Here is a 7535-nt window from a genome sequence, read left to right as displayed (position 1 = left end):
TGTGCGTCTGCAGCAGTTGGATCCAAAGGATGATCAGTTTCGGGACTACGGGAACAACCCGCTGAAGTTTTTGGGCAAAATGATAGTTACACTCCAATCCAATGAATGGACAACCACTGCAACCATCAATGTCATCGGAGGCTGCATAAAATATATTATCGGCCGGGACTTGGTGCCTGAACTGGGATTGATGTTGGTTCAAGCGCCATCGGACTAGGGGGCGCACAATATCCAGCAAATTGGTAATACTAAGGAGTTGGATGACGATTTGGATGATTGGCAGAGACATTTCAGTAAGCAATTTCACCATCTTTTTCGCAGGGTAGGGTGCATCCGTAATTATAAAGTGCAGGCAGAATTTTTCAAGAACTTAATTCCGATCCAACAAAAGGGCAGGCGAGTGCCCATAACATTGCAAGAAAAAGTTGATAAAGAGATCGAGAAACTCTGGGAACAAGGTCATATCTAAAAGTTGTAAACATGTTCAGATAAGCATTTTTTCTCCCCTATTGTCATTACGGTGAAAAAGGACGGCTCCGTGAAGCTTGCACTAGAATCAAGAAAACTGAATAAGCAAGTACAAAAAAAAACAAATATCAAATGCACAATTTTGAAGAAATAATGGATATTGTGTGCCAAACAATAAGCGAACGGAAACAGGGGGATGTTTTCTTCTCAATAATGGATCTCACATACGCATACGGACAATTACCACTAAGTGAAAATCCTAGCAAACATTGTAATTTTTTTTGGTGGGAGGTCGCTCCACCGGTACGTATCGTTTCAAGACGGGATTCTATGGGTTAACAACTATTACGGCGGAATTTCAATGGGTAATGGATACTGTTCTTTCTGAATTTCCGTGCAAGCACGCTTTCATAGATGATATTATGGTACTTTCAAAAGGTACCAAAATTGAACATATTGCCTGAATGGAGAAGATTTTATCGAAATTAGATAAAAAACATGGCTTTGAAGTTGGAAAAATGTCAATTTGCGAAAAATGAATGCAAATGGTTAGGACATCGGATAACGAAATCTGGGATTACGCCAATGGTTCGTAAATTGGACCCGATTGATAAGTTAGTCGCTCCGAGAACTCTATTGCAACTGAAGTCATTTATGGGTTCTATTCATAGTCTTCACAAACATTTACCCTCGTTAGCGGAAATTTCGGCGCCACTACGCCCGCTGCTTAGTAAGAAGAATGATTTCGTGTGGAAAAACGAATGTCAAGTAGCATTTGAAATGCTCAAGAAGCAAGTCGCGAACATTGTAGAACTAAAGCATTTTGACGTGCACAAAGATATCCGAATTGTGTGCGATGCGAGCCATAACGGGCTAGGAGCAGTACTCAAACAACTCGGCACCGAGGGTTGTCGACCTATTTCATTTGCATCTCGGTTTTTGAATGCGACGGAGAAGAAATATTTGACGAATGAATTAGAAATGTTGGCCGTAGTTTGGGGTTCGCAGTGTTTTAGAAATTACATTTTCGGTACAAAATTTACTGTTGTAACAGATCATAAAGCTTTAGTGTCATTATTGAATGGAAACAATAAGAAAAACAAACCCCTGGCATATGTTCACACGTTCACGCTTGAACATATGCCAGGGGCTAAAATCGGTCTGGCGGATTATTTATCAAGGCACCCGGTGGGGGAAGCTAACACGATTAACCCGTTGGATCGATCGAATTATTCCTTTTGATTTTGTAATTGAACATATGCCAGGGGCTAAAATCGGCCTGGCGGATTATTTATCAAGGCACCCGGTGGGGGAAGCTACATGGGTGAGCCTTTATGTAACACGTTCACGGTTGCTAAATTGCATTCAATTACCAATTCGCTCGGCTATAACAAGCAGAAAACCACCGGAGGGACTATTAACACGTCAAGGAAATTAGTTGTTTCAGCTAATGAGCGCCGAATTGGAGCAATTAATCTAAATTCTCTACCGGAGGAGGACGGCAAAACGCGTGACCATCGGTTAGCCAATTAGAATGCAGTGACGCGTATAATTGAGTGTAATGACCGCAAAGGCGCGAATATCGTCAAATCGATCACTGAGTGTCAATTACAAATTACAAGTGGAAACAGCAGTGAAGTGGAGTTGGTGGATGCTAGACTGGAGGCGGAGACAACACATACCCGAGATGTTAAGTGCAATACGGTATTCTCAATTCCTTCGGCGTTTGGGGGGGGGGGATGTTTCCGGCGGCATACCCGGGAAACGTAATCATGTGAGTAATCCCCAGAGATTGCAAAAATGTTAAGAAGAGCGATGCCTTACCTGAATTACTCAATCTCATACTCGTGGAGGCCAATTACAAATGGGGCCCCCAAATGCGTACTATCAAAGAATTGGTGGAGAGTAAAGAGCCTGAGCTTGAGCGGAAAATAAAAGCAATGGGTGCTTATCTGGGACAGCATACCCACGATTTCCACGTGCGGGAAAATTGTCTGTGGATGGACGACGACTCGTCATCCCAATTCCACTCAGAAAGACGGTGGTCAATAGAATCCGTTGTTTCCACCACGGGTGCTCAAAAATGTTCGATGCGGCGAGGGACGAGTGGTTTCCCTACATCCACCGGAGTTTGGTGGCGGCCGCAGATGGGTGCAAAGAGTGCACCGAAGCAGGTAAAAGCCTTAAGCTATTGTGCGCCAAGGGTGACATTGGAAAGGTATATGAACCTAAAGAGCCTAATGAATGCGGGCAATTAGATTTTTGGGGTCCGATTAAGTAATTAAATGAATCGAGTAAAAATGTCTTGGTATCTGTTGATCGATTTTCGCGATGGCCTTCGGCGATGATTTTCGGGAATAGTAAGAGCGACAAAGTTCTCAAATTTATGAAACAATATTCCCCTGTAAACGATCATCGAGCCACTGGCTGTGTCTGAAAAACTTTGTTTTAACCTACGCAAAAGAAAAAGATATTGGAAATCTCGAATCGATGGTGGAACGAGCGCTTAGTGCTCTTAGATTTGCTCCTAATGCTACGCTCAAAAGATCGCCGTTTGAAGCTCACCATGGCCGGTAGGCAAATACTGTCCTTCGGAACCTTAAAAAGAAGCCGTCGTTGCAAAACCTAAACCGGAACAGCGTATTGAAACAGAAAGCTGCCTGTTTAGATTCTGATGACCCGGGGGCGATCAAATTTCCGCCACCAATGACAACTGATTGGGAAGATCGATCGGACGTAGACTATGACGTCGAGCATATAAATCACCCCAGGAAACTTGCAGGTGATCAGTTGGTTTCGGTTGCTGATCGTGGCTCGGCGCCGGTGGTTGGATCCAAATACTCCCTGGGAGTGAAATCGCGGGACGCAGATGCACAAACGCCAAATCGTCAAACACAAGCGGACGGAGCTCTTGTTTCCGCGCATCAAGGATACCAATAAAAGGTATAGACCTTTAAAACAAAAAGTAGTTGTGAGTCTCAACATATTTTAACCTTATCTAATGGCTCTGTGCTTAGGAAAGGTGGGGTCGCGGGTAAAACGCTGAATCCAAATGCACCGAAATTCTCGGAGACGGTAACGCCAAAGCCTCCAACGATGGTTGCGTTGAAATGAAGGGCCGATCTAAAGCGAGCAGAGGAAAAAAAGGCCGCGGGTGCGAATGCGAGGAAGACTATACAAGCTGGGACGCGCGCTAAATCGCAAAATTGGGATAACGAGGACGATTCCGATTCGGCTTCCGAGTACGAACCATTACAAATTTCGCGATATGCCGGACTACAGGGAACGAGGGATGAACTGGGGGCTGGACCCAGTGATGGCGACATATCGAATACACCGCTGGCGAGGAAAAATACAGAAGGCGAGGCGGAAACATCCGGCGGAGGCGGTGCGAAACCGTCCGAAGGACACGATACGACGAGTAAACGACCAGAGACTAGTATCGGAAACGGGGAAAGCGTCCCTAATGTAAGCGGCGATGCACAATCGGGAAAGATACCGAAAAAGAAGGGGGAGCGGGTAAGAAGACAATGATTAGTGTCGTATTCAAGTCAGGAGTCTCAGGACTCAGATGGGGAGGGGTCGAAAAAGAGTTCTAGGAAACGAACTGCAGTTACCAAATTCGGAGGCGTAATGATTGACAGCATTTTCAAATCTCGGAGGAAGAAGGGGGAAGGAGACAGGAAACGTGACACGAATTAGGAAGATGAAACCAGTCATGATTGGAAACAAAAACTTTGATTAATAACTCAAAACTATGTCCACTGTAGGTCTAAAACTCAAAAAAATTTGGTTCATTGGTTAAAATTATAAAGTACGATTTAAAAGTGTTATTTGAGGGAATGTCATATATATATATATATTATCAGTTAATTCAGTTCATTCAGTCTATATATATTGAGTTCATTCTGGCGCCATCGGTGCTGGCCAGGTCCTTGGTGCGGTTTTGATAAGTACCTGCCAGTGGTGGTCGCATACACTTGACATCTGAAACAGTTGAAGTACCATTGAATTTATAGTTCAGTTATTCATTACGTTGGAAACTTACAGTCTTGAATTCTGCGTTTTTCACATGGCGCAGCAAGCAGGATACGGCGCGGGAACAGTAAAAAACCAACTCGCAATTACGGCGTTTTGGCCTAGTAAATGCACGGAAGTACCAATGCTGTGGGAGTACTGGATTACTCGTTTTACATGGGGAGTAATAGCGAAACCTTAATTCAATCCGACGGCATTCTATTTTAATCGGGCATTGACCGCGGCGCAAATTGCGGATCTGCCGATAATCTAGTAAGCAAAGAGGCAGTTTAGCAGATAAGTTTTCCTAATCACCACACAGCCAGCGGGGTATAGCTATAAAACTTTTAATTTACTAATGGTACAGTCTTAAGCAATTCGATTTTCAAAAAAGATCCACAACTTCTTTTAAATTGAAAAGTTTGCTTTGAAAAATGAATTTTTAAAACTCGTTTTGCAAGGAGACATTCAAACACGCTCTTAATAAGAGTGACAGTTTCGCAAGAATGTCTGCTTACTGACGAGCACGGGCGGATCTAGGATTTTCTTGAGGGGGAGGCAGATATTCAAATAAAAATCGAAAATTTTGTTGAGCTGTTTTGACCAAAATGCGCGTTTTTTCGGCGCGCGCTCTCCCTCAAAATTAGTATATATTGGCGTCTAAGGCGCCTTTAGAACAGTTTTGTGGTCCGTCAGCCAAAATTGGACATCTCAAAATAGTTCATAGGGGGAACCCTATGGGTCGGTAGGGGGTCGAATCCCCGAGGAAGGGGAAACGTCCCCCGCGCCCCTCTAATTCCGCCCCTGCTGACAAGTATGATTTGATAGATATGAAATATGATTGTCCGGCTGGCCGCAAAGGAACTTATAAACAGAAATGACAATAATATCTAAATAGTTGACAGTTAGTGGTTGCGATATTGAACAAAAATAGTTACTGGACGACAAATTGGTATGTTTTGACCGTCTCGACCAATATTTTTTCTATTTTTCAATGTTTTCGACCAAATTTTGGTATATTTTGACTTCCTCGAACGAATCTTTGCATATTTTGACTTTCTCGATCCATGAAAAAAGTATACGACTTTGTTCGACCCAGCTCACATGTTTCGATTTTCTCGACCAAAAATGGGTATGTTTCCACTCTTTCTTTTTTCTCGACATAATGCCTTTATCTATTCCTGTACGTCTTTTTTGAGCAATTTTTTGATCAATTTCTGCCTCAAGCTTAATTGAACTCTTCAAAAAATTAAGATTTTTGAAAATTTAGAGATGGTTGACCTTAAATACGAATGTGCTCGACCTATGTTTCGATTGTACTCGAACTATGTTTCGACTTTCTTGACTATCAGCTGACATAACTAAATTGAAAAAAATGATAATGTATGCCTTTCGGGTGATGTTGCTTGAGATGAAAATGAATTATAAGAATCAGAGGAAAACAAACCTCTGGCATCAAAAAATATTTTTTTTTAAATTAAAGTTTTCAAGTTTTTTTTTTAATTTTTTTTAAAATCTGGACTAAAAAAGTTAATCTGAACATCTGAACTGATGTTTGAAGAAAGTTTGGCAAAATTTTTTTTTCCCGCCGCAGGAACTCTTAAATCTCGAAAACTTGAAGATTCCCTCTGAAATTTTTAGTTTTGTAGTACGCATGTTTTATCAAAAGTTTGTTGCTGATCACGATTTTCTGATGGACGTCTTTTTTAGGCAATTGTTTTGCTCAGTTTCCGATTTAATTTCAATTGAAATATTAAAAAAAGATAAAACATTGAAAATTAAGATTGTGCTCGACCTATATTTCAACTGTGCTCGAACTATGTTTTCACTGTTCTCGGCCTATGTATCGAACTTGATGACCAAAATCATGTATGTTTCGATAGTGCTCGACCTATGTTTTGACTTTTCTGAGCAAATATGGATATGTTTCGACTTTGTGCTCAACTTAAAATTGCTTTTTGACCGCGGAGTTTCAGCCGGAAATCTGCGCATTTTTGACTTTTAAAGTCGAATTATAAGTCGAGCACATTGACCAGGGGCCGACTACTACTGTCTTGAACCAAATATTGATCGCCGCATTTCCAGATCAGAAGTGCTGTGGACAGAATACTGAGGGCCGTTTAGTTGGGATATGAATGAATTTTTTAGTTACGTGAAATTAAATTACACTTGAAAATAAAAAGTAAACACTCCCTTTATTCTTCCTCTGAAAAAGATTTAGATTGAGAAGACGGTTTAACCCAATTAGGAATTTTTTTGTCACAGAAAAAATATTTTCTTAACAACCCGAAAATGTTTTTTTTTGTTCGTAATTTATGATGATATCTGCGTAGTAAGTGGATTTCTTACAAACTTATTTCATATGACTTAAAATTAATAGTTTAATGGTTCAATTCAGCGCTTCGCCGAACTGAGAATGTAAGTTTACCAAATCAAAAGAATTGAGCAATATCAGGATTATAAAAGAATAAAATTTGAAACGCTACTATCTTCAATAAAAAAGTATTGTCTTGACCCCCCAACTTTTTTTTCAGGTATTATTATATTGTAGCCATTTATGTGCATATAAGCGACACAAAAAATGTTACACAGAGGCGAAACGGATAGAAAAAATGAGCCAGAAGCAAAGCGTAGAAAAAATTACTGTAAAACACAATAACATGCTGCCTATTTTTCAAACAATCAAATTATCAAAAAAAGTAGGTATCCTCTGGCCAATTATGAAACCTTATATGCCATAAAAGCTCACTTGATAGACGCAAACCATGTGAATGAAGCCGTAGAACATGCATATACATGATTTCTAAAAACTAATAAAACTATTGCAATTGGTAAAAATCAAAATTTTAAGGCAAGGCGTTGATAAGTTTTTTCTTCCAAATAAAAGAAGAATACAAAGACAAAAAGAAAATTTTCGAAAAAATGTAAAAATAAAAACAATTCAAAAGCTATATTTAAAACAATTTCGGCAAAATTTCTATGAATGTAATAACTTACACACAACTGGGATTAATTGGAAACAAAACATGCTTACATTTTTGACATGGCAA

The sequence above is a fragment of the Symsagittifera roscoffensis genome, chromosome 1 (genome assembly GCF_963678635.1).
Source record: "Symsagittifera roscoffensis chromosome 1, txSymRosc1.1, whole genome shotgun sequence".
NCBI lineage: Eukaryota > Metazoa > Xenacoelomorpha > Acoela > Convolutidae > Symsagittifera > Symsagittifera roscoffensis.
This window is presented reverse-complemented; position numbering follows the sequence as displayed.